The sequence below is a fragment of the Colobus angolensis genome, unplaced genomic scaffold, assembly GCF_000951035.1.
Source record: "Colobus angolensis palliatus isolate OR3802 unplaced genomic scaffold, Cang.pa_1.0 Scaffold31, whole genome shotgun sequence".
Taxonomy (NCBI): Eukaryota; Metazoa; Chordata; class Mammalia; order Primates; family Cercopithecidae; genus Colobus; species Colobus angolensis.
In genome coordinates this window covers 1874598-1899258 of record NW_012116377.1, presented here as the reverse complement: position 1 = coordinate 1899258, position 24661 = coordinate 1874598, and the positions used below count along the sequence as shown (strand labels likewise).

The window sequence follows — 24661 nt, the reverse complement described above, 5'->3', positions numbered from 1 at the left end:
AACTGGGATTACAGGCATGTGCCATCGCACCTGGCTAACTTTTTTTGTATTTTAGTAGAGACAGGGTTTCACCACGTTAGCCAGGTGGGTCTCAAACTCCTGACTTCAAGTGGTCTGCCCACCTCCACCTCCCAAAGTACTGGGATTACAGGTGTAAGCCACCGCGCCAGGCAAAAGATTTCTTTTATACCCCAAATTCATTTCTTGAGTCCTACTGTCATAGAAATTTAATCTTGGCCAGTGTGGTATGCCCACCTTTCCCCCAGAGCACCTCAGGTGGGAGCCATTCAATCTGGCCTAGTCTGCTGAGGACCCCACAGGCCACGAGGCCGTCAGTCCTGCAATTCTCCTGCATGTGCCTGCAGCTCCTGTGTGCCCCTCCAGGTCCCCCTGACCCTCCAGTGCCCCACCCAGGGAAGCTCTCCACCAGCCACCACTCCCATGGAGTGGCCAAGTAAGACCCGCCTGCTATCAGGGCCCACAGCCCACCTGAGCACCCAGAGCCCAGTCGGCTTCCCCCTGAGCCTCCTTCCTCCTCTCCACCACCCCCAAGTCTGGGAAACCTCCCTGTGAGCTGGAGCAGGCAGGGAGGAGACTGGGGAGATTCGGACTCTGGGCTCACCACAGTCTACAGCAGAAGAGCACAGTGGTGAAGAATCCAGGCCCCCAAAAGTCAACACCATCTGACATTGCTAGCTGTGTGCCCCTGGGCAACACACATAACCTCTCTGTGCCTCGGTTCTCTCATCTGTGAAATGGAAATAATGAGAGCACCTGCCTCATGGACTGGCCTTAAGATTCCAGGAGACCACGTGTGCACAGCAATGGGAACAGTGCTCAGCACATGGTGAACTCTCACTATCTTTTTAAAGACCTCCTGTGGGATTTTCCATTCCCAGTGGGTCTAGGCTTTCGAAACCAAAAGCTAAGAAGAAGCTGGTACACTGAATTGATGAAGAAAAGGAAAAGCCAAAAAGGGGCCAAGGGGTAGCACAGGCTATTTGGGGGAAAAGAACTATTCATTAATATTTCAAAATAGAAGCCCTCCAACTCTCCTACTGTATCCAACAGCACGCTAAGTTACTTGTAAGCCTCAGCTTCTTTAAGCCTCCTAGAAAATCCATGGGGTCAGTACTGTCCATCACTACCTCCGCTTTGGAGATGAGGAAACTGAGGCCCAGATGGGTGGCACACCTGACCCCAGGACCAGGGTCAGAGTTGGGAATTAGACTCAGCCCTGAAGCCACTTGCCCAGGGCCATACAGCCAGGCTTTGGCTGAGCCTAGCCTGGAGCCCAGTCCAGAGCTGGCACACTGGACCACCAGCATCATAGCACATAGGTATCTGGGGGCTGACCTTGGCCATGAGAGCTCAAATGTCCCAGGAGTCTCACTCGGTCATATGTTTCTGTTTTACTGATAGAAAAGGTGCTTTAGAAGCCTCTGTCGTTCACTCCAAATTTCTTTAGGATTGTTCTGGGATGGGGGGAGAACGGAGGGAGGAGGGGACTGACCACAGGAAGAAAATCAGAACTTCCTATGAGGAGCGCTTTCTCCCAGTCAGGAGGCCAAAGAAAGGGCTGGGTATCCAGGAGGGAGTGAGCTTCCCACCAGGGGAAGCATGCAAGCCAGGCTGGAGGAGCAGCTGGTGGGGCTGCAGAGGGGATTCGGGGACTCTGCCTGGTAAAAACATGCAGAAGAATCTCCCACAAGGCCCCATAATCAGGCTTCCCAGACTGAGTAAGAAACCAACTTGCTTGCTAAAATTAACCACTCATGTGTGGTTCCCAGAAGACCTTCCATACCTAAACATGCTATGCTACATGTCTTGGGACGTCGTGAGGGAGATTCCCCTGGGCTGTACTGCACGGCTTCCAATGCCCAGAGTACAAGGCAGAGACCACAGTTATCCATTCCACATTCTCCTTCTTCTGAACAATAAGGAACCCTCTCCCGGTTATCTGGGATCATGATGCCCCACCATCCCCCAGGAGATTGCATCTCCCAGCCTCCCTTGTGGCTAGACACGGGCATTGGAGGAAGTCCTGGTCAATGGGAGGTGAGCCAAAGAGGCGCATGCCACTTTCAGGTGCACCCGTGAAAAAAAAACTAGTGCCTTCCCCATGTCCTCTCCTTTCCCAGCTGGCTGAGGGGAGGCGGGCACAGGAGCAGCCACCTTGAACTCGGAGACAGAGGTCTTGATACCAGAGTCCCCTCCTAGCCCTGAAACAGGTTACTAGACCATAAAGCCAAAGAAATAAAAAACCTGTTCTCAACCTTGCTGTGTCACCTACTTGACCCTTTTGGTTAAGCCGCTGTGTTTAGGGGTCTCCTCATCACAGCAGCTAAGCCTATACCCCATGTGATACCAAGAAGGAGGCACAGGGGCCCCAGTGGACCATAAGCTTTAGAAGTCCAGGAAGGGTTGAGCCTATGTTTCCATCCCCAGCTCAGGAACAGGCAGAGAGAAGGGGTCTAGAGACAGCGGTGGAAGGAGTAGGAAGAATGAGAAAGCAGATCTCTCCTGGGCCACAGACCAGCATATCCAAATGCCTGTTTCCCTCTCCCCTTGAAGCAAGACGAATCTTGTGTGTTCCAGACTGAACTGCGAGTTTGCTTACGCTTTGGTCTTCACACAGTAAATGGCACCCCTGGCTACCTAGAGGTCCACGCCAGAATCTTAGGGTGTCACCTTTGTCTCCCTTATCTGCTCTCACCCTCCTCAAGTTATCACCAAGTCTTGATTTTACTTCTTAAATTTCTTCCAACCCGCGGCTTCCCACTAGTTCCACCACTGTGTGTCCTAGCCTCAGCCACCATTGGTCTCCCTGCCTTCACCCTCACCCGCTACAGTCTCTCGTCCACTCAGCAGCAAGAGTGACTTTTTTGAAACATCATCAGAGAATGTCCCTCCCTGCCCTCAACCTCCTGTGGCTCCCAATTCACTCAGAGGAAACCCTCTGAGTCTGGCTGTGTTACCCCTGACCAAGCATCTCCCTCACTGAATGTGCTTCTTCCACCAGGCCCGCACTTGGTCCTCAAACACAGGCAGCATGCTCCCCCAGGGCTGCAGCCTTAGCCCAGCCAGGACTTCTCCCAGGACCACTCTCGTCTCCACTCTGCTCATCTGACATCTCCCTGCAGGATGGCGCTAAGGGTGGTTTGGACCCACCCGCTCTCTCATGCCATTCTTACTTGCAGTTTTAAGAATCACTGTAGAATGTGCTGGGGATGCAACATCCGGGGATAAGGAGGATCTGGCCAGAACACCCTGGGCTCTGTTCCTGTCCCTCCTGGAGCAGGATGTCCTACAGAGATTTAGCTCAGCAAGTTGCATTGTCCCAGGGATACGAAACCCAGGGCCAGCTGCTTTCCAGAGTCCTTCAGCTGCAGTGCAACTGGGGCACATGTAGACAAGACTCCATCCACCCTGAGCAGCTTTCCCCAGCCTGGGCGACCAGCTCGCCCTGAATCCTAGGCTCTGCTGTCCCTTGCTACCTATCTCTGAGTAACAAGTCTGGTTTGTGTAACTTGCCGTAGGTGAGTGTTGTCTCACTGAACTCATGCAAGTGATAAATTAACACAACTCAAAGTGCAGTGGGCGAGGTGTTTAGAGTCCTCCCGTGGGATTAACATAGTGCACAGTGACTCTGCTTCACACTCCTCAACCTCCCTGCTTGAGCTAGGGTCGCCTGCACCAGAAGACTGTTTGACCCTGCTCTGCACCTCTCTTCCCGACCTATAGCAAGTTTCCAACTGTCTCTCTCTGCACCATTTCACTGTCTTCATAGCCCTCCCCACACCTCCACAGGTTATAACTTCTTGTGTGTGTTTGCTCGCGTGTGTGTGTGTATGCGTGTGCATGTGTGTGTGCGCGTGTGTGTGTGTGACATCTGGTCTCCTCCCAAGACCATCTGCTCCAGGCAGGCAGAGTCATGGTCGATTTGGCTCAGTGGTGCATCTCCAACACACAGCCCTGGGCCTGACACATTGTAGGGGCTCTTATGTTTGGGGATGAAAAACAGAAATATAGGCTGCCTTAGGTGGAATAACTTCATGCAAGAGCAGAGGGGGACCCAGGGATGGCACCGACGTTCTGGAGCAAGGCGGGTCAGCGGGGCTGGCTGTCTGGATGGGAGTTGATCTGGACAGAGCACACCCAACAGATCTAGCACTCACACCCAGGCTGCACACCACACAGGCACCCTGGACACTCACTGCAGGTGTGAGACAGATTCACTGTGCACCAGTATCAGCCCCAGGGGAGGACTCAACACCTTGGGCCGGGGCATCACAACTTGGGCTGTGCCAATTTCTATCACTTGCCCCACTGCAGCAAGACAGAACACTTGCACACACTGGCCCCCTTGGCCATGCATTTCACTGCCACCATGACCGGCCCCACCACTTCATTATCTGAGAAATGGGAGGGCTCATAAACCAGTTGCAAATCCAGTGCTCCCCGTGGCCCTCAGCGTAGAGGGTGGACAAGCCTCGGGGGTTGATGCGGTCTAGGCGTGGGAAGATCGGTGAGGGAACCTGACTCCAGAGAGGGAGTCTTGGAAACGTGGCCTCACCACCCCCAGCAGCAGCATACAACAGTATTCAAGGTGTGCCCACCTGGGATTCCCTCCTCCTGGGAGCCTTCTCCAATCAATCCCCTTCCAGCTGCCTTCTCCTCCCGCTCAGCTCACCAGGTCCTGTGCCTCTCGGGCCCTTCACACACTTCCACTTTCAAGAGCCTATGTCTCGCTGGAGCCCAGGCCAGGGCTGGGGCAGCTGCTTGCGCTGTCATCTAGAACACAGGCTCCTTCCAGCTCCTGGTCCTCCATCCTTAATATGTGGTTTTCGTCCTCATGCAGGCAGCGAGAAGATGGCAGGGTAGAGAGGGAAAGGCCTGTGCCAGCCTTTTTAGGAAACAATAGACTTTTAGGAACCCACCAAGCAGAGTGTCACATCCATCTAGACAGAACTGGGTCTGGTGGCTACCTGTAGCCAGAAGGACATCTGGGGAAGGAGCTTCAAGGACACATCATTCCTCTGAACTAAACTGGTGTCTGTTAGGAAGAAGGAAGGAGGAGAATGGATGCAGGGTAGATCAGCAGCAGCAGCAGCAGCTGCCACAACTGCCCAAACTTTTCTGTCTGCCCAAGCCAGAGCCATTTGTGGGTGATTGTAACTAAGATCCACATGGGGGGAACCAAATCCACCTGAGGGTACTGGGAATCTTCCCTGAGGAAGTGACATTTGAGCTGAGATCTGAAGGATACTAGGAGTGACCCTGACAACACAGTGTAAGAGGAGAATTCCAGGCAGAAGGAACAGGAGGGAAATACTGAAGAAGAAGACAGCATGGGATATTTGAAGGAAAGAAAGCAAGCCAGCATGACCAGAGAATAGACAACAAGAGAGAGAGGGCAAGGAGAAAGGGCTGGAAAGATAGGAGAGGGCTGGCACTGGGCCCTATGGGCTGTAGTAAGGGTTTGTGACTGCTCTATAAGCAACAGGACCAGCCACAAGTTTTCCACAGAAGATTAACATGACTTTTAAAGATCATCCAGGCTTGGAGGGGGCCAAGAGAAGTGTGTATGAGTCAAAATAAATTAATCCTGTAACAAAGAGCCCCCAGATCACAGTGGATTGAAACACCAAATGTTTATTTCTCACTCATGTCACATCCAATGCAGAGTGGCCCAGGGACTCAGCTCCACACAGTCATTCAGGGATCTAGGCTCCCACCATTTTGTGCACCTCCATATTTGACATGTGGCCACCAAGGTCACCTTGGCATCTTCCAGCTAGCAAATGAAAATAGAGAACATGGGGAGGAGGATGCAGGGTTTTGGAGGTCAGGCCTGGAGGTGGTGTGTGTCACTTCTGCCCATATTGCTTTGGCCATGATTCAATCACATGACCCCAGCTAACTGCTAGGAGCAGGGAATGTGGCCTCATGCAGTGCTCAGGAGGAAAGGAGGTGACATAGATATTGCTGTCCACTAGCAGTCTCTGCCACAATCCACCCCTTGCCACCACATACTCATGAGGCCGTCCTTCCTACACATAGAAAAAGCTCATCCTCTCCCCAAAGGTTACAACCCAAAACTCATCCAGCCACTGCATGGTCTGCTGGCCTGTGGACTATAGAGAAAATATGTTCATCATCCCCTTACACACACTTGTGCACACACATACACATACACGCACACACACATACACACAATATGATGGTGAGGCAGGGATAAGATAACCTCAGTAAAAACTCCCATTCCGAAGAGAAAGGAATGGCAGCCACTCAACAGCAAGCAGTCCATTGTGCAGGGTCCATTGCACAGGGGCAGGGACTGAGAGATTTCCCTACCCTGGCGGTCAAGGATGTCCTCTGACTAGACTCTGGCTTTGCTCTCTTAGAAAACTCCTTGTCCAGCTGGGCGCAGTGTCTCATACCTGTCTGTAATCCTAGCACTTTGGGAGGCTGAGGCAGGAGGATCATTTGCAGCCAGGAGTTCAAGACCAGCCTGGCCAATACATGGTGAAACCCTATCTCTACCAAAAATACCAAAATTAGCTGGGGTTGGTGGTGTGCACCTGTAATCATCCCGGCTACTTGGGAGTCTGAGGCAAGAGAATCGCTTGAACCCAGGAGGCAGAGGTTGCATTGAACCAAGATCGTGCCACTGCACTCCAGCCTGGGTGGCAAAGGGAGACTCTATCTCAAAAACGTAATAAAATAAAATAAAATTTTCTCCATTCCCACCCACCCCCCACTGAGTTCACCCTTTTTGAGCTCTTTCTTGTTAATTTTTCTCCGTGGCTGCCTCTGATGTGGGAGTGCAGTGGAGTTCCCTCCTCAAATGCCACAGAGTTTTCGGAACCTACTTCCTGCTTGTGGATAGTAGGGGACCCCAAGGATATTTTAAGTTTCAGTCAAAGACTCTTCTTAGTCCAGGATCATTGTGTCCTTATCAATGCAATTCCCTCCATAGCTAACTTTCTGATCTCTTCGCCTCCTGTCAGTCCTATATGCCAGTCAATGATCATACCCGTGGTTCTTTCCTAGACTTAATTATCCAGCCCCATTTATTTTTTCCCTGCTTCCTTGCCTCCCTGCCTTTTCCTACCAACATAATAATGACAATCTCAAGGCTATGTAATTGAGTGAAAATGTCACATCCTTCTTCTAATCTTCACTGCAGCCTGAAGTGTCTCTCACTCTTATTTCCTACTGTTTCAGTTCCAGATGTGCTTAATTTTCCAACCCTGAAAAGCCCCTCTTTCTGTTCTCTTTTGTTTCTGCTTCAAATCAGCTGGCTGTGACTCTCCTGAGCTCATCTCTTTCCTGTAAGACCTTGCCAAATGCGGCCCATGGTAGCCAAGACACACTAATCTGTTAATTCCTTCCAACCATTTCCCCTGGAGCTACAGGCTCAATGCTGGTGTGCTCTGTCTTCCCAGCTATCATAGGCAACTGTTCTCCCAAATACTTTACCACTTCGTAACATGGACTGCCATATTTCACAACCTCTAATATCAATTTCCACACTGTCACTCCACAGCCAATGCCACACTTTACAGGTTCTTCTGGTAATGCCCATTTCAGATTACCAATTTTTGTATTGGCTAGAGAAAGCTAACAGCCCTAAGTCTCAGCAGCTCATCACCATGAAGGTCTATTTCTCCCTCCTGTTATAGTTCAAGGAGGCTTGGCCAAGGGGCTCAGCTTCACGCAGTCAATTCAGGACTGAGGTTCCTTCCGCGTTGTGCACCAATGTCTTCACTGTGTGGCCTGGTGGCCACCCTGGCATCATCCAGCCAGTGAGTGGAGACAGACTGTCTGCAGGAGGAGGTCGCCTTTTCTGGGCCAGACCTCAAAATGGCAGGCATCGCTTCTGTCCACAGCTCAGGGGCCAGAACTCAGTCACTAACAGGAGGTCAGCCTGAGGGATGTGCTTATCCGTGTGCCCAGGAAGAATGGCAGCACCCCAGATTTCAGATCTGGGGTTTGGCAGGTGCCCACAGGGGCCTCAGTTCATGCTCCCTTGCCTGGATGCCTCCATTCTGCCTAGAGCATGCCTTCACAGCCTCCAGGTTTCTGATCCATGGGTGACACTTCCCTCCCCCAGGCAGGAGGAGAGGAGAACAGGTGCAGGGTAGACCAGCAGCAGCAGCTGCTACAACCGCCCAAAACTTTCTCTCCGCCCAAGCCAGAGCCACTTTTGGGTGATTGTAACTAAGATCCACGATTGATGTGGGGGGACCCTAACCACCCCATATCCACCCCAGGCAGAAATGGCAAGTGCCTGCCCTGTAGTCTATACAGGCCTCTTCCCAGCACTCCTCGGTGAGGATGGCAATGGTCCCCTTAATTGACATCCAGAGCTCAGGATACAATAACAACATCTGACTCACCTCCATGTGCCCAGCGTGGCACAGCACGAAGCCTGGCATGGAAGAGACACCCGTTAGTGTCTGTGAAAAACCAAATGTCAGCCAGGACATTGGCTCCGAGTGACAGGTGGCTTGCATTAGTTATACTTGCCAGCTTGGAAAATGTATCTGACATCTCATGTCCCCCACCTCGCATGTGCTGGGCCATGCCTGCCCTCCAGCTGTGGCTGCAACAACCAGTGCTGCATAGGATCAACCCAGAGTGCCTCACATCCCAGCCCTGATGATCTCTCATGAGCCTGATGAAGCCACCACATGGGACAAGGTACTTTCCCAGAGAGCCATGCTGACACTTGGGCAACCAGAAGTGCGGGGAGGGAAGGGACGCTCCACTCCACAAGGACTTAACCTCCTCCCTGGGAGGCACAATCCTGAGGCACCTGACACACTCCACAGAGGGCCCCCAGTAGGCTTGAGCCTTCATTGCCCACAGCAGTGACTGGCTCAATAATGCCCCCTTCGACTGGCCTTGGGGGCTTCTATCTCACTCGCCTCAATCCTTCTTGTCCCTGGGATTGTGCCTCAAAATGAACTGCCAAGTCCTAAACCCTTGCCTCAGGCTCTGTGTTTAGCTGGGAGCCCAAAGCTAAAAGACACATTTTTCAAACTGACAAGAAGAACAACAAACAGAAGCCACCTGCTGCTCAAAGCCAGTGTCCTGACTGACATTTGGTTTTTGACTGACAGCAGTCAGTGCCTCTTCCATGCCAGGCTCCATGCCATGACAGGCTGGGCACACGGAGATGAGTCAGATGTTGTTCTTGCACCCTGAGCAAGATTGGTGACTTTTCCCAGACTGGAGGGCCCCTACACCCCCAGAAAACTGGCCTGTTCAAAGAAGACCTGACACTTTGAGCTGTGTGCTGCTCCTGGAAAGACGGCTGTCTCCCTTGGTACCCCCTACCCAGTCCAATCCAGCTGTCACCAGCCTAGTTGACTTCCAACATCCTTTTCATCCTGAAACTCCCTGCCATGGGGACTGTGGCATGTGTCCATCACACAGGAGGAGAGGACCAAATCCTCAGCTTGTCAGGCAAGGCTCCCAGAACCAAGCTCCCCCCCCCACCCCCTTACATCTTCCTTCCCTCCTCAGTGTTCCCACCAACACCCACATGACAATTTCTACTGCTTTGGGTGCATTGTGTCACCCTCCAAAATCCACATACTGAGGTCCTAACCCGCAGTATCTCAGATACTGTATCTCAAACAGGACCCTAAAGAGGTAATTATGGTGAAATGAGGTCCTTGGGGTGGGCCCTAATCCAGGCTGACTGGTGTTCTTATAACAAGAGGAGATTAGAACACAGATGTCCAGAGGAAAGACCATGTGAGGACCCAGGGAGAAGACGGTATCTACAAGCAAGAAGAGAGGCTGCAGGAGAAACCAACCCTTTCTCTTGTTTAAGGTCCCCTATTGGTGGTTCTTTGTGATAGCGAATACACCCCCTCCACACCTCCGTCCTCACCCTGGAATGCCTTCTCCTCCCGCTCAGCTCGCCAGGTCCTGTGCCTCTCGGGCCCTTCACACACTTCCACTTTCAGGAGCCTATGTCTCGCTGGAGCCCTTCCCTGGCCATGAAGTAAGTGACTTCCCTTCTTCATCTGTGGAATAGGACAGCCACGTCTCACTCATGGGAGAAGGCACCATAACATGCATAAAGCACCTCGTGGTGCTCACAAAAGTTGAGGATTTTTCGGAAACAAAAAACTCCATCTCGACAGCTCTGCTTAGAGAACATTCTGACTGACTGAGCTAGAATCTGCTCTCCACCCCATTGAGCCCAGCCTTGTGTCTGCCTGTGTGCCCTGTCCTGGGGCAGCCTGCAAAAGCCAGAGCTTAGCCACAGACCCCCTACCCCCCCACAAGGCTCAGCAGCCTCAGACCCTCCCTTCCGACAACCAACAGCACAATTTTGAGGCCTTTTATCCCATCAAGTCAGGCCCCAGAGACAACACATTCACTGTGTCAGCTGGCCCATTTGGGGAGAGTCCAGAAAAATCACTGAATATGCAAAGAGAATGCAAATGAGCTGCTTCTGAGCCCGAAGTGTTCCCTTTGGCATTCTTTAAGGGCCTGCTTTAGCGAGTCGATATAAATGCCTGTAAGTGGCACAGAGCAGCTGTTGGCATGGAAACGGGGCTTCCATGGTGCTTAAGGAGACTTCAGATCAGCCCTGGAACCAACTATGCTAAACATCCTCTCCCTGCGATCTTGTTCACACTCAAAGTTCCCACTTCAGCTGGAGAGAGGGTGAGCGTGACTTCAGATGGTGAGTGCTGAGTTGAGATTCAAGAGATTTGCCCCAAAACGGACACAAGCTTTAAAGTCACACAGGCCTAAGTTTAAACCTTGGCTCCCAAAATGCCCAGCGGTGAGACTGTGGGTGGATTGCCAGATGCCTCTGGGTCTTTGTTCCTCACTGTAAAATGGCTAAGTTGTGGGGCAGCTGTCCTGAGGATGCAACCACTTAGAGGGGTCCTTACAACCCCACCCAGCCCTGGGCAGAGGCTGCCAGGGGCTCCCATGCGCCCAGAGCAAGGCACAGGACATGCGAACACTCAACATTCCGTCCTCCCTGCGTCCTCCCGCCACACCAGGAGGAAGGAAGAAACTTATCTCAAGTCGATCCATACATCTTGTGGGCTATTTTTATTTGTGTTCCAGGTGAAATAAAACAAGTTAAAGCAGAGCATGAAATCTGAGGATTCCACCTTAAGGGGAAAAAAATCAACCTTTGCAATAACAAATAGTTGGAGCTGGTGCACTACTTGGGTGAAATTGTTACCCCTCAAGACAAGTCTAAACTCTTCAGCGTTATGAAAAGTCGGAGGGTTGCTTTGCCACCGAAAATTTATGGCCCCCAAATCATTTCTAAAAGACAGCACACATTCCCAACTGAGGGTTTCCTTCTGGTACAACCAGCTCCCGTCTCTGGGTGAGCTGGGGAGGCCCTTGGCTGCCACATTTGGGGACACAGGGCAGGTGGTGCTTTTCTGTCTGAGGGGTCTGCTCTATGGGGCCCCCCACAAAACCCAGCACATAGTAAACACTCAACAAATATTCTGTCTTTGTGTATTTCTGCCTAGTGGCAGCACCGAAGATGGATTGGGAGGGTCTCCTCTCCCTAGAATGCCCTTGCCACCACCTCCCCCCCGACCAGACACACAAATAGAACCTCAGCTCTGGCTGCACGCTCACCACTCACCAGCAGGGGATTGAAGGCAGTTGTCCCCATACCCCTCCTCTAAGGAACACATTCACCCTTGAAGATGAAGAACCAGAACTTGCCTACACTGAAGGAAACTTCTAGACCAGGTGGTTTATCCCTGAGTTTTATGGATGTGGAAACCAAGGCTCCAGGGCTACAAGGGAATCTGTCAGGGCCACATGGAGGTGGAGCTGAGACCCAAAGTCCTGGCAGACTCACCTGGGCAGGGACAGCTTCACACCCAGGGTAGGCAGGTTTAAAGACCCAGACCCGCCCTTCCCTGGCACTGGTCTGTCCGTGGGCCCCGGAGCCTCTGAGGAGAGGTGCTAGCTGACTGCATACTTTTGCATCTCTGTTGACTTTGGAGACTGGAGGTGTCCCCAGCTCAAGAGCCTCAATGGGTCCCCGTCTCCACCGTGTGGTCGGTGGGCCTTGGTGGCTTCCTCTGCCCTTTGCTAGCCAGCCTGCCACCTCTGTGCCCCCTCCCAGATGAGCTGCAGTCTGACCGGGCACCTCTTTGTCCCCCTTCAGGCGGGGTCATTCTCACACTGTACCCCTTTCCTGGCCTCCCAGCAGCCCTCTCAGTGCCCAGCCTCTCTCCTCAATGGTGCCTCTTTAGGTCTCTAATTCCCCAGGGTTCTACTTGCTGGTCCCTCTGGCTTCACAGCCTGACGCCATGCCAGAAGGCAGGGCAGAGCTCTCCTTCCTCTGTCCCCACCGAGCCTAGCAGCAGTCAGCCATGACACCTCCTGAGCACCGATGAAATGCCAAGAGGCCTGTGCTGAGCCCACTCCAGGCACCACATACTTTAATCCACTCTGAGGCTCAGAGAAGCTAAGTGACTTGCCCAAGGTCACACAGCAGGTAAGAAACAGCAGGGAGTCCAAGAAGGTCAGTTCAGACGAGTTGGGAGTCACAAACAGATGCAGCTTAGGGGCCAGTCGGAGCACATTAATGAGGGCCCTGGCTCCAAAGGGGTGTGGTGGGGAGAGGACATGTCCTCCTCCTTAGTGGGGCGTAGCCCCCAGCTCCATCTGGAGGTTAGCAGCTTGGGAACACCAGTAGGATCAAAGTTTCTGATCCTTCAAGAGAAGGTGGAAACCCAAATTTGTATGGGAAACCTCCTACATTTGAACGTCAACACCTGCCCTGATGTTTTACGTAACACAAGACAAGGAAGATACACCTGCAGGCCTGACCCAAGCACCGGGGCTGCCTGTATGGGGCTTGGGGTTCTTTCCAAATAACAGTTTCAGAGCACAAGTGTACAGCCCCTTTCTACAGACAAGGAAACTGAGGCATTTAAAACAGACCATGGAGGTAAATCTTGTCCTTCTCCCAGGGGCTGGGAGCTAGGACCACATTTTATAGATGAGAAGATGGAGGCTTGGCAAGGTTTGGTGCATGTCCATAGACCCAGGACCCAAGGCTTCTCTGGCTGACCAGGGGACGGACCCCCGGGCTCAGCAGGCTGTCACCCCAGTGTGGCTGCACTCACTGCTCCCTTTGAAGTTCAAAGAATGGGCCTCACCCCTCCAAAGCAGGCAGTAAATCAGGCAGGAGAAAGGAAACTGTCCGTCCCGGCTGAGTTATGGCAGCCACGTCGAGACAGCCCCCACCCTCCGGGACCGCCGGCCCCACCCTTACCTGCCCCTGCCCGCCCTCTCCTGCCCCCTCTGCCCTGGCCCATCTCCCCTACCCCCACCTCTGGCTCCCAGGGTGTCTGGCTGGAGACTTCTGCAGGACTCTCCCTCCAACCCCATCTACGTCTAAGGCAGTCTGGAGGCCCCTCCATGCCTTCTCTATCAAAGAGTGGTTTGGCCCGTGCTTGCACACCTCCTATGATGGGAAGCTCTTTCTCATGCCCAGTCAGCTTTGACCTGGACAAAGCTCCCCCTTCCGTGGGTTTGGAGCAGCTCCCCAGTGCTCTCCCATCTCACTCCCATGGGCCGGCCCTACACACTCAGTCACAGGCCCCTCTCCTCCCCCAGCCCGATACAGCCCTGCAGAGACAGGGGGACAAGCACTGCAGTCACCACAGGTGGCTCTCAGTGTCCCAGGCTACCCAGGGAGGGAGACAGCGCCCTGCCACAGGGGGCCTGAGGGTTCTGGTGGAAACTCTAAAGTGAGGGTGCATGTGAATGATTCGCACTTGAAATTGTGTGAACTCATGGGTAAAATGCATGGGTCGGGGCAGCGGGGTGTGCACCTGCGGGAGATCAGCCAGTGTGCGGCTGTGTGTGACCCCAGCCTCTAAGGACGCGGCCATGAGGCAGTGCATCAGTGAGTGTGCGTGCACATGAGCGTGACTGTGCAGTGTGTGCAGAGGGGGCCGGTGGGACAACAAGGGGAGCCCAGGGTGCAGCACAGTGAAGACGCGTGAGTGTGGGAGGCGGTGAGCCTCTGAGCATGTGTGAGAACACGGGAATGTGTAAGAGTGTGTGTGTGTGAGTGTAAGTATGTGAGAGCTGTGTGGGTGTGATGATGTGAGTGTGTGTGGGAGTTGTGAGAGAATGTGGGATGAGAGCTGTGAGTGTGTGACAGTGTGGGTGAAAGTTGTGGGGGGGAGTGTGAGTCTGTGTGTGTGAGAGTTGTGTGGGTGTATGTGCCTGTGAATTAGGATTGTGAGAATGTGGCTGTGAGAGTGGTGAGTGTGGGTGTGGGAATGTGTGTGTGAGAGAGTGAGAATTGTGTGGGTGTGAGGGTTGTGAGACTCTGGATGTGAGTTGTGAGTGTGTGGGGGGTGTGAGTGTGTGTGTGTGAGCGTGTGAGAGTTATGCGGGTGTGAGGGTTGCGTGTGTGTGTGAGAGAGTTGTGTGGGGGGGTTGTGTGTGTGAGTGTGTGAGAGTTGTGTGGGTGTGAGGGTTGTGTGTGTGTGTGAGTTGTGTGGGGGTGTGTGTGTGAGAGAGTGTGTGAGAGTTGTGTGGGTGTGAGGGTTGTGAGATGAACTCTGGATATGAGTTGTGTGTGGGGGTGTGAGTGTGTGAGTGTGTGTGAGGGTGTGAGAATTGTGTCGGTGTGAGGTATGTGAGATGGACTCCGGATGTGAGTTGTGAATGTGTGTGTGGGTGTGAGTTGTGTGGATGTGACTGTGTGCCTGTGTGTGAGTGTTATGAGAGAGAATGTGGGTATGAACTGCAAGTATGTCTTGTGGGTGAGTGCGTGTGACAAGGAGGTTGGCGGCTGAGGTGGCGGGTGGGTTGCCTGCCCCAGCCCGGTGGGACAGCCCGGTGGGACAGCCCTGGGTCGGTGGCAGGAACAGTGCTGGGCTCCTCCCTGGATGCGATCTGAGGAGAGGTCGGGAGGGGAGAGGTGAGGCACTGGCTGCGAATCTCAGGATACTCAGTTGGGGGTGCTCAGCCACTCCAGGGCGCTCCTCTCCTACTCAGCACCTCCTGGGGCAGACAGAGGGGGCTGGTTCCTGACTCACCCAGGATCCCTGGGTTCCTGGGCCGGGGCGGCAGCCGAGGGGGCAGGTATGGTTCCTTCTTTGAGGGCTGACTGCAGGCCCTGGACAGGCACTGCCCCTGGAACCCACCTCTGGAGAGAGGCTAGCGCCTTCCTTCCAGGCTGCCATGAAGGCCCAGTGCCTTCCTGCTGTAGTCCAGGTCCAGGGCCGCCCTTCTCCCTGTGGGGCAGGCCCAGGGGACAGCCCGGGGAGGCCCTGCTCCTTCTAGACCCTCACCTGCTCTGCTGCAAGTCAGCCAGGGCCCCGAGCCAGATGCCTGGGCGCCGTCCTGACCAGCCACTCTCTGGCCCCACATCCAACCCACCACTAAACCCGTAGGTTCTTCTCCATCTCTCAGCAACCCATCCCCAGCTCTTGGTCTCCACCACAACCATCCGGCCAAGCCACCACCACCTCCCACCCAGACCACACAGCAGCTCCTTCCATGACACATTCCTGGAGACACGTGCATATGGCTGTCCACAGATGTGCACATGTGCACATGCAGGCGCCCACATACACATGCACACACACATGCACACACGGACACGCACATACATGCACACACGTGCACACACGCGTGCACGCACACACACATGCACATACACACACGCACACACACGTGGGCCTGAAAGAGGAATTAAGAAATGCCACGGGGCCGGGCGCGGTGGCTCAAGCCTGTAATCCCAGCACTTTGGGAGGCCGAGACAGGCGGATCACGAGGTCAGGAGATCGAGACCATCCTGGCCTACACGGTGAAACCCCATCTCTACTAAAAAATACAAAAAACTAGCCGGGCGAGGTGGCGGGTGCCTGTAGTCCCAGCTACTCGGGAGGCTGAGGCAGGAGAATGGCGTATACCCGGGAGGCGGAGCTTGCAGTGAGCCGAGATTGCGCCCCTGCACTCCAGCCTGGGCGACAGAGCGAGACTCTGTCTCAAAAAAAAAAAAAAAAAAAAAAAACGAAATGCCACGAAGCTCAGAGCAGGGAAAGGTATTTTTCACGCAGAGTCCCTGGAAGAGGAAGAGAACCCCTGGCTAGAGTGTCTTTCCTCATGAGAATGCTGAGAGGCTGCAACACTCACCTCTGCTTTACAGAGGAGACGGACGCTCCAAGCAGGAAGCAGCTCCCCCAGGCTGCACACTCCAGGGCCTGGGGTGTGGCCGTGACACTGCCCAGCAATCCACATCTGGCTTCTGTCCTCCTGGTGTCCAGGGCCTATGGGGGTGATGGACAACGCCTTGATGCCACTTCCAGCCAAAGGTGTGGGAGCTCAGAAGTCCAGCTAGGGGTGGGCAGGCTTCTGGAAAGAGGTGTCCGTGAGCTGGCACTTGTGTCCAGCCACAGCCCTGACCCCTGGGCACACGCAGTCCACCCAACCCACTGCCCCTTACACCAACAACTCACAAGACCAAACCGACCCTTCCCCAGCACCTCTGGGGACAGTAAGGGTTCCTGCGCCCTCTGGCTTCAGGCTGAATGCGGCCAGGGAGCACAGGAGGAGAAGGGAGGCCGGAACTTGTCCCAAGGCCCCTGTCTCGTGGCCCTCTTCTCTGTTCCTGTCTTTCTCTCTCCTGGCTCCTCAGGCCCAGGAGGAGTACCCTTGTGGCCACCAGCCCTGACGTCCTGCACAATGAGCTCTAGACACTGTGCCCTTTTCTCTGGAAATAGTCCCTTGATTGAATATCTCCCCTCCCCACCCCAGCCCGTGCCCTTCCAGTTCAAGTGGGCTTGTTTCCTGCTGTGGCCCTGCACCCACCCCCAGGCCTTCTGCAAGTCACTCACACCCTCCTCTTCCTAGGAGGGCTCCTCCCTGGCCTTGCTCGGGCCAGGTTCTGTGTCCCCACTAAGCTACCACAGGCCAGGGGTGGGGGTTACTATTTGGCCACAGTCTGCACAAGGCCCGGGGTCAAGGGAGGAGCCAGCAGCCCACACAGGCCACTGTGGCAGGAATGGACTCCATGCAGACAAGTTCCCCCACCCTCCCTCCTGAGCTCAGCCTCGGTGTGCTGGGTCTGGGGTGTTCATGGCACATCCCGGAGAAGATGCAAAGAAGCCACTAGACACAGAGGCCTGGGGTTCAGGACAGAGGTCTGGGCAGCAGGCAGAGCTCCAAGGGTCTCCAGGGTGTAGGAGATTCTAGAAATAGTTCCTTGACGTAACTACCCAAATCTGTGTGCCTCTCTCACTGTCCCCCGCTCCCAGCAAGTGGAAGCTTTGTGCAGGCAAAGGCTGAGAGTCCCTTGCTACCTTTAGACATAAAGCAGCAGGCTGCAGTGCCACACACAGTAGGTGCTCAGTAAAGAGATCCTCACTCGAAGCACAGAAACACAATATCTGAGCCCAAGGGTCATTGGAGATCAAAGACTCCCAGAGGAAGCTGAAAACTCAGAGGTCCACAGGGGCCGAACAGTTGCCATAAATGAAGGGAATGGGCCAGTGTGGGTCATGGGGAGCTGGAGAGCCCCTGTTCTGGATGCAGGGACTCCACTGCCAAGAGCCGTTGACCGTGGACCTGCAGGGGTGTGGGCCCAAGGTGCACAATGGGCTCACATCACTGGCTTCTCCCCTCATCTAAGGCTGTCTTTCTATTGAAAACAAATTGGAGTCTCCAGGAATCTTATTGGCCCAGCTATGCACAGCACTAGGACCGAAGTCTAGCCCAGGTCCCCAAGGAACATGGGAGTGGCCGGGCTAGTGAAAGCAGCAGGTGGTGTTGGTGCCAAGCCCAGATCTCCCTTGTCAGGAAGTGCACCCATCCCTCAGCCATTGCCAAGGTCTCCACCATTGACTCACAGCCACACTTTACTGGAGAAGCACCCACAAGCGCCCAGAAATACCAAAAAGTTTTATGCATCATCCCACCCGCACCCCCAGGGCTGCCTGTAGCTGTTACAAGGTCCTATAGAACTGGACTTCAGCTCCACTGTGCCCTTTACTCCCCAGCACTCCCCATGGGGTCAGGCTGAGTCTAGACTTCTCCTGCACCCTCATGCTTGCTTGGTGTCATCCCCCACCTCACCTGCTTCTCTCTGTCCAGTAACCACAGGCACCCAACCCCTGTCTCAGGCTCTGCTCCTAGGGAAGCAACCTGAGCAGCAAGGGTGGCAGCAGGAAGACTGGGTGGGCACAGCGAAGGCCTGAGCACACCTGAAGGTGAGAGGAGGGAGACAGATGCGGTGTGCAGAGAAGGAAGCTGCTGGGGAGAGGGGTCCCCATGCAGCCGCGACCGGCAATCTCCAGGGGAAGTGTCCAAAGACACCAAGTAGATTGATAGTCATTGTCAATGTGGAGGAAAACCAGGGAACCGTCGTTATCACCATCTTCCCTAAGGAATTCCGCAGTCAGTCAGTCAAAACAACTCATTGAGGGCCTGCTGGGTGCTGCGACTGTGGGGGACACATACAGGTGGGTGAAGCCGTAGCCTCTTCGGCCTCATGGAGGTGCCTGCCTGCTTCTATCCTTCCTTTTGTCCACCTGTCCTTTCTCTCCAGATCGCCTTTCAGCCCTTACATTCTTCCACATTCTGTTTATAATAGATTTCATGTGTGCAGCACAGCTAAAGTTTCTCAAAACCCTAAGAGAGGAATCGAAGGAAAGCAGCTCTGGAAAAGCCCCAGAGAAGGAGATACTGAGTCAGAATGCAAATCCCAGAGGGCTTCAGAGAGAAGGAGACCCCCAAGTTGCCCTGAGGGAGGAGCATGTAAAGGGTGAAGCAAGATTTGATCTGGGTAAGGGGAAGACTGTGATTTTTTAGCTGGCAGCATCTCATCTCTCTCTTCAAGCCCCCAGATGTTTCTCAGAATCTCCCCTTTGCCATTCTAGGGGCCCTCTTGGTAGAAAGAGGCGCTCGCCTCCCACCATGGAAGTTCAAGGCTCCAGCTCCCTGCTCCCTGCCCTATGGCAGCTCCAGGTGGGCATGGATATGGGCTGAGCTGGTCAGATGTCCAGGGTGACTGTCCTCATGCAGTGATTGACTTGGGCACTCACTATGGCTCCATCACTCTGACAAAAGAAATGAGACTGTGCCTCCTGGTTCAGGCTAAGCAGTGCTCATGGTAGAGCTAAGGTAAAGACAGTCACCTTCAACATGTCATGATCACTGCATAGTGGGGTAAGGAGAGGATTGTGTGTGAAGAGGCCACACTAGGACCCTGACAGCTGTCCAGCCCTATGGCAGACATATGGGTTAAGGTACCACCTCCTCTATCACTGGCATGTCCCTACCTGGGCCTCAGTTTCCCCTCCAGTAATATAAGGAGGCTGCCTGGATGTTGCCTCTCAACTTCCACCCTGCCCCAACTCCCAGAGCCCAGGCTTTGATGGACTAGTTTGAGTCTTAAGTGGGAGGCTAGGGCCCACTACCTGCCATTTGGGTGGAGTGGGCTCCACGGGCAAATGCGTCTGAACAGAACAAATTGCTAGAGCATTGTTTCTCATTCTTTCTCAGGGTGAATGATTTCCAGCAGCCGACTGGGTGGGTGAATGATTTCCCAACCCTGCCAAGCCCTTTCCAAGACCGTAATTGCATTTCTCGTGACAGGTTCCCAGTCGGGGCTCCCCGTCCAGGGCCAAGGTGTGGCAAACTCCATTCACACATTTTAAAGCCATCTATCTGTCTGCTTCCCGGCCACCTTCTGCCCGCAGCCTGGCGTCTGGACCCTTGGGCTACAACTGAAGAACTGAGAGTTCCAGTACTGGCTCTCACACTGCATCATCCAACATAGGGTCGCTAGCCGCATGTGGCTGTTTTAAAACCCATTCCTCGGTTGCACTAGCCACATTCCACGTGCTCAGTGGCCATATGGCTAGTCTACCATATCAAACAGTGCAGCACAGAACATTTTCATCGCTGCGGAAGGTTCTATTGGCCAACCTGTCTCCAGCAGAAATTCGGTGGGAGACCCCAGGCAGTCCCTTCTCCCTTCTGACCCCGATAAATGTTTCCATCCTTTCCAGCTCTGACCCTCAGTTTCCTCCTCTGTAAAATGGGGGCGACAGTGCTAAGGGATATGTTTGTGAGATAAGGGCTGTGAAATGCTGAGCCCTGGGTTCAGGCTCGGGCCACTCCAGGGGAGGGGGAAGATGTCACAGGGGAGGGGCCTTTGAGCAGGCTTCACACAGGGAACTTGCTTGGTGTCCCATGCAACAGTCACTCCTTCTTCCTGTGGGGCTAAAATGCATAGTCCTGGGGAATAAATGATGATTGCCCATGCCAATCATGATGCCCATAATCATTTGTCTGCAATGGGGCAAGGGGTGACCATGTGACATCAGGGGAAGTCTGCTGGAGGCTTCTGGGAAAACATGTCCTCCCTGATAACAGAGAAGCACATCCAAAGAAGGCCCCTTTGTAACCTGCACTCCCACTTCCTGCTTTGGCTCTATAATGCCTGATGCTTTTGCAGCCATTTTGGGGCCACGAAGCACCATCCAGAAGGGGAAAGTGAATACAATGGGGAAGCTGCGTGGGAGGACGGTGAAGGCTGGTCCCTGATGTCTTTGTCTGCCCCCTCACCTCCAGGCTACTTTAAGATAAAAATGGATGTCCTTGGTGGATGGATTATTGCAGCCAAAAGCATCCTTAGTAATCCTCTTTCAAGGGTGAGTCAGTTTGCCAGGTGAGCAAGATGCAAAAGAACATTCCAGGCCAAGAGAGCAGTGTGCTGAGGACACAGGGGTGGGGGTCGAGTGCTGCGTCCTAGGAATGGAGAGTGGTAGGTGAGTGCGGTTGTAGGTAGAGCTGGAGTTGGGTGAGGGCAGCTCAATGCCAAGTGACAGAGTTCAGACTTTCATTTGCAGGCTGGTGGTGGAGTGGGGAACACCGGAGGGCTTTAAGGGATGGTGCTGAGCTACAGGGTGAACCATGGGTCAGGACAGGTTGACAGGGGGAGACTGGAGGCAGGGAGGCCAGGGAGGAGGCAGGGGGGCTGATTGTGTGAGGCCAGAGTGGGAAGGAGGTAAGGGAATTGGGAGGGAGGGAGAGGGGAGGAGCAGACAGGTGTTGGTGACTGAGCTACTGAGGTGATGAGGGGAAGAGGAGCTGAGGATGGAGAAGGAACCAAGGACAGGGCCCTTAGGGATTTGGACACTGATGGAGACTTGGGGAGCAGAGGGAGCAGAGAAAGCCAGGAGACGAATGCAGAGATGGTTTCCAGAAGGAGGGCTGGGTACCTGCGTGGAATACCGCTGAGCCCTGGGTGCTGTCTTCACAATGGATCCAGAGCTGCCCTTACTAGCACCACCTCCCACCTCCCACCTGAGTCCACACCACCAGCCTCTCAAGCAGCTACAGCCTCCTGCTTCCTCCCTCACTCCTTGCACTCAGTCCTCCCACAGCAACCAGAGGGAGCCTAGCAAAACCTAAGCCAGTCACACTCCTCCTCCGCTCCACAACCCATAACCCCCATGACTCCCACCTCCCTCAGAGTAAGCACCAAAGTCCTCACCGCCACCTTCAATACCCTGAAGACCTGCCACCTCCCACCCCACCTCCCCAGTCTCATATTCCCCTACTCTCTCCCTACGATGTTTCAGCCACGCTGGCCTCCTCACTGTTCTGTAAACAAGCCAAGCATATTTGCACCTGCGGGACTTTGCACTGACAGTGGGCATCACCTGGAACTGCTTCTTCAAGATTTTGCAAAGCTCCATCCCAACAACGAGCAGAAAAGACAGGTCTTCCCTAGCTACCTCATACAACACCCTGCCTCCCTACAGCACTCTGCATCCTCTTCCCTGAGTTATTTCTCTCCATAGCGTAAATACTGGGCGATTTAGCAGCTCGAAGCAGCTCCATGTGCCTTTTCTGTTCGTTGCGGTGTCCCATGCCTAGAAGACGCCTGGCCTATAGTAAGTGGCCAGTGAAATTGGTAGAATGAATGAATGAATGAGGTTCAAGTAGGATAACGACTGCAAATAGTCCTCTCTGAGTTTGGTGATGAATCCAGAAAGTGCGAGGACTATCCAGCAAGTATCGAGGACTCATTTAGCAAGTTTGGTGGTGAATGGGAAAAAGAAACAGGATGGGGAAAGGAAGTGAGGGAGGGCTTTATTTTTCTGATGCATGTTGTTTACACATGTTTAAAGGCTGAGTGAAGAAGCCAGTAGAGAAAGAGAGTTCAAGACCCAGGAGAGGGGTGACTGACAAAGCTGGCCAGGGGAGGTGGGAGGGAGACAGACCCAGAGCCTTGGACGGTGGCTGCATGCCTTTGGCGGGGACAGGAAGTGGGGTGTAGAAGGAGGCCCAGTTTGATAATGTACCTCTGAAAGTGGTTCCTGCAGTGGGCAGGGCACATAGAGGATACACAATAACAAAAGTAATTCAAAGTAGTTTGGTTTATCCAAAGGGGGTTTTGACAGGCCACTCACATTCCACATAAACAGAAGAGTCAACAATAGCACCTAACAAACCAAACATTGATCAGGGGCCCACTCTCTGCCGGGTACTAGGCCCAGGCACTGGGCAAAATTCTGTTTGTGATGTAGCCCAACTAAGTAATAGGAAAAATGGAAACTCTGAAACTCTATTTTCAACACCACCTCTTTTTTTTTTTTTTTTTTGAGACAGAGTCTCGCTCTGTCACCCAGGCTGGAGTGCAGTGGTGCGGTCACTCACCACAACATCCGCCTCCTGGGTTCAAGCAATTCTCCTGCCTCAGCCTCCTGAGTAGCTAGGATTACAGGCGCACACCACTGAGCCCTGCTAATTTTTGTATTTTTAGTAGAGGTGGTGTTTCCCCATGTTGGCCAGGCTGGTCTTGAACTCCTGATCTCAGGTAATCCACCCGCCTCAGCCTCCCAAAGTGCTGGGATTACAGGCATGAGCCACTGTGCCCGGCCCAACACCTCCTTTTTAGGGATAATGAGAATGAAATCCATGTTGGCCTTTCCTCCTTTACTTGGCCACTAGGAGGCTCAAAGCCAAATTTGGAGGTCAGCTTGTAAAGCTATGTAGAATTCTGTGACCCAGGTGGGTGCATTCCTACTGCCTTTCCAGACTTGATTTCCAGTTAGATTTTTATTTTGCCTTTCCCTGAAGTTTTTGTTTGCCATTGCATGTCTGTGAGGCTGCACAGCATAGAAAACCTAAACAACAGTGGCTTAAAACATGATAGAACTAGAAGCCAGGAGGTATACAGAGCAGACCTAGACACTTACTCTACACTATTCCCAAGTACTTGGGCTGCATTCCACACTACTCTACCTTATTTCAGGCATGCCCCTTTCTCATGCTCATAAGGCAGCTACAGAGTTCCAGTCACCACATCCACATCCCAGGCAGAAAGGGAAATAATTGCCAGGGAACAAACAACAAAATGAGTTTCCCAGAAGCCTCTCCCAACAACATCTGCTTAGAATTCATTGGCTACAACTGTGTCCCATGTCCACTTGTAGCTGCAAGGGAGGCTGAGAAATGTTTCTTTACCTGGGCATAGGGCAGCTCTGAACAAAACTGAAGCCCTATTACTGAGAAGAGGGGGAGATGAGTATTGGTTAGCTAAATAGCAATGTCTACCATAGTCACCTATATTTTTCTTTTTTGTCCTTTATAGAATAAAGAAACACATAAATGTTGGAATGAGCACTTAAGCCCTACAGTTTTCGGCACAGCTATAAGCTCAGTCTGCCTTGTTTGTGGCTCTGTCTTCAGTTTCTGGAGCAGGATCCGGCACATACAGCTGGCACTCAACAAATATTTGTTGACTTGAAAAGGAACCGAGCACCTCTTGAGTGAAGAAGAGTGTCATTATCCCCATTTTATAGGAGAGAAAGTGGCCTCTTCTCCAAACCTCAAAAAACATCAATCCACAGAGTCACTGGGCTTAAGGCTGTTATTTCACGGAGGAGGAGATGTGGCCCAGAAATGTTGAATGACTTGCCCAAGATCACACAGCAAATTCATGGCAAAGGCTAGAACCTAGGTCTTCCGAGTTTTCTTTCAGAATAAACCTAGTCCAGACAGAACTCAGCCTAAAGGTTGTCTAAGGCAGGGTTTCTACAGTCCCCAGGACACCAGAATTCCAGTATCCACAGTGAACTTAGACATGAGGCTCCATGAGGTGGGAGACTGGAGTCATCTTTGAATCATACAGCTGCCACAATGCCAAAGGAATGGTGAAAATAATTTAAAAATCACTTTCGATCAAATTCAGGGTGAAACTGGTAAACAATGAACTTGAGGCAGAGAGGGGGGTTGTTTTCCACTAAAAGTCCATTTCCTTAGGTCAAAAACATTTTTGGCAGGATGGTTTTCCAGTAGACCATGAAGACCTGAACATGCCCAAAATATGTAATCCCTCAATAAGTGCCAGAGAAACCCCACGTTGGCATCCTGACAAGTTGCCACCCAAATCACAATACAGTTTCAGCCCCCAGAGAGGAATCAAAGTCCCCCTTATTAAAATGCATTATTTATGGCTTCCAGAAAGTCTTCCAGACCCCTGACAGCTTAGGAATGAGCTCAGAAATTAACTCTTTGATATTATCAGGGTCAATCCATCTCTCTGGATTCTTTGCACCGTGTTCTTTTTTTTTTTTTTTCTGAAAGGCATGTACTG

The 24661-nt window shown here is 53.0% G+C and overlaps 1 long non-coding RNA gene across 1 annotated transcript in view; it reads right to left on the bottom strand.

Moving 5' to 3' along the window:
• Positions 1-10046, bottom strand: part of LOC105517900 — a 58331-nt gene extending 48285 nt beyond the window's left edge. The window contains exon 1 of the long non-coding RNA XR_001002738.1: positions 9943-10046. This is a non-coding gene — a long non-coding RNA (uncharacterized LOC105517900). The remainder of the gene's footprint in view (positions 1-9942) is intronic.
• Positions 10047-24661: the final 14615 nt, after the last annotated feature.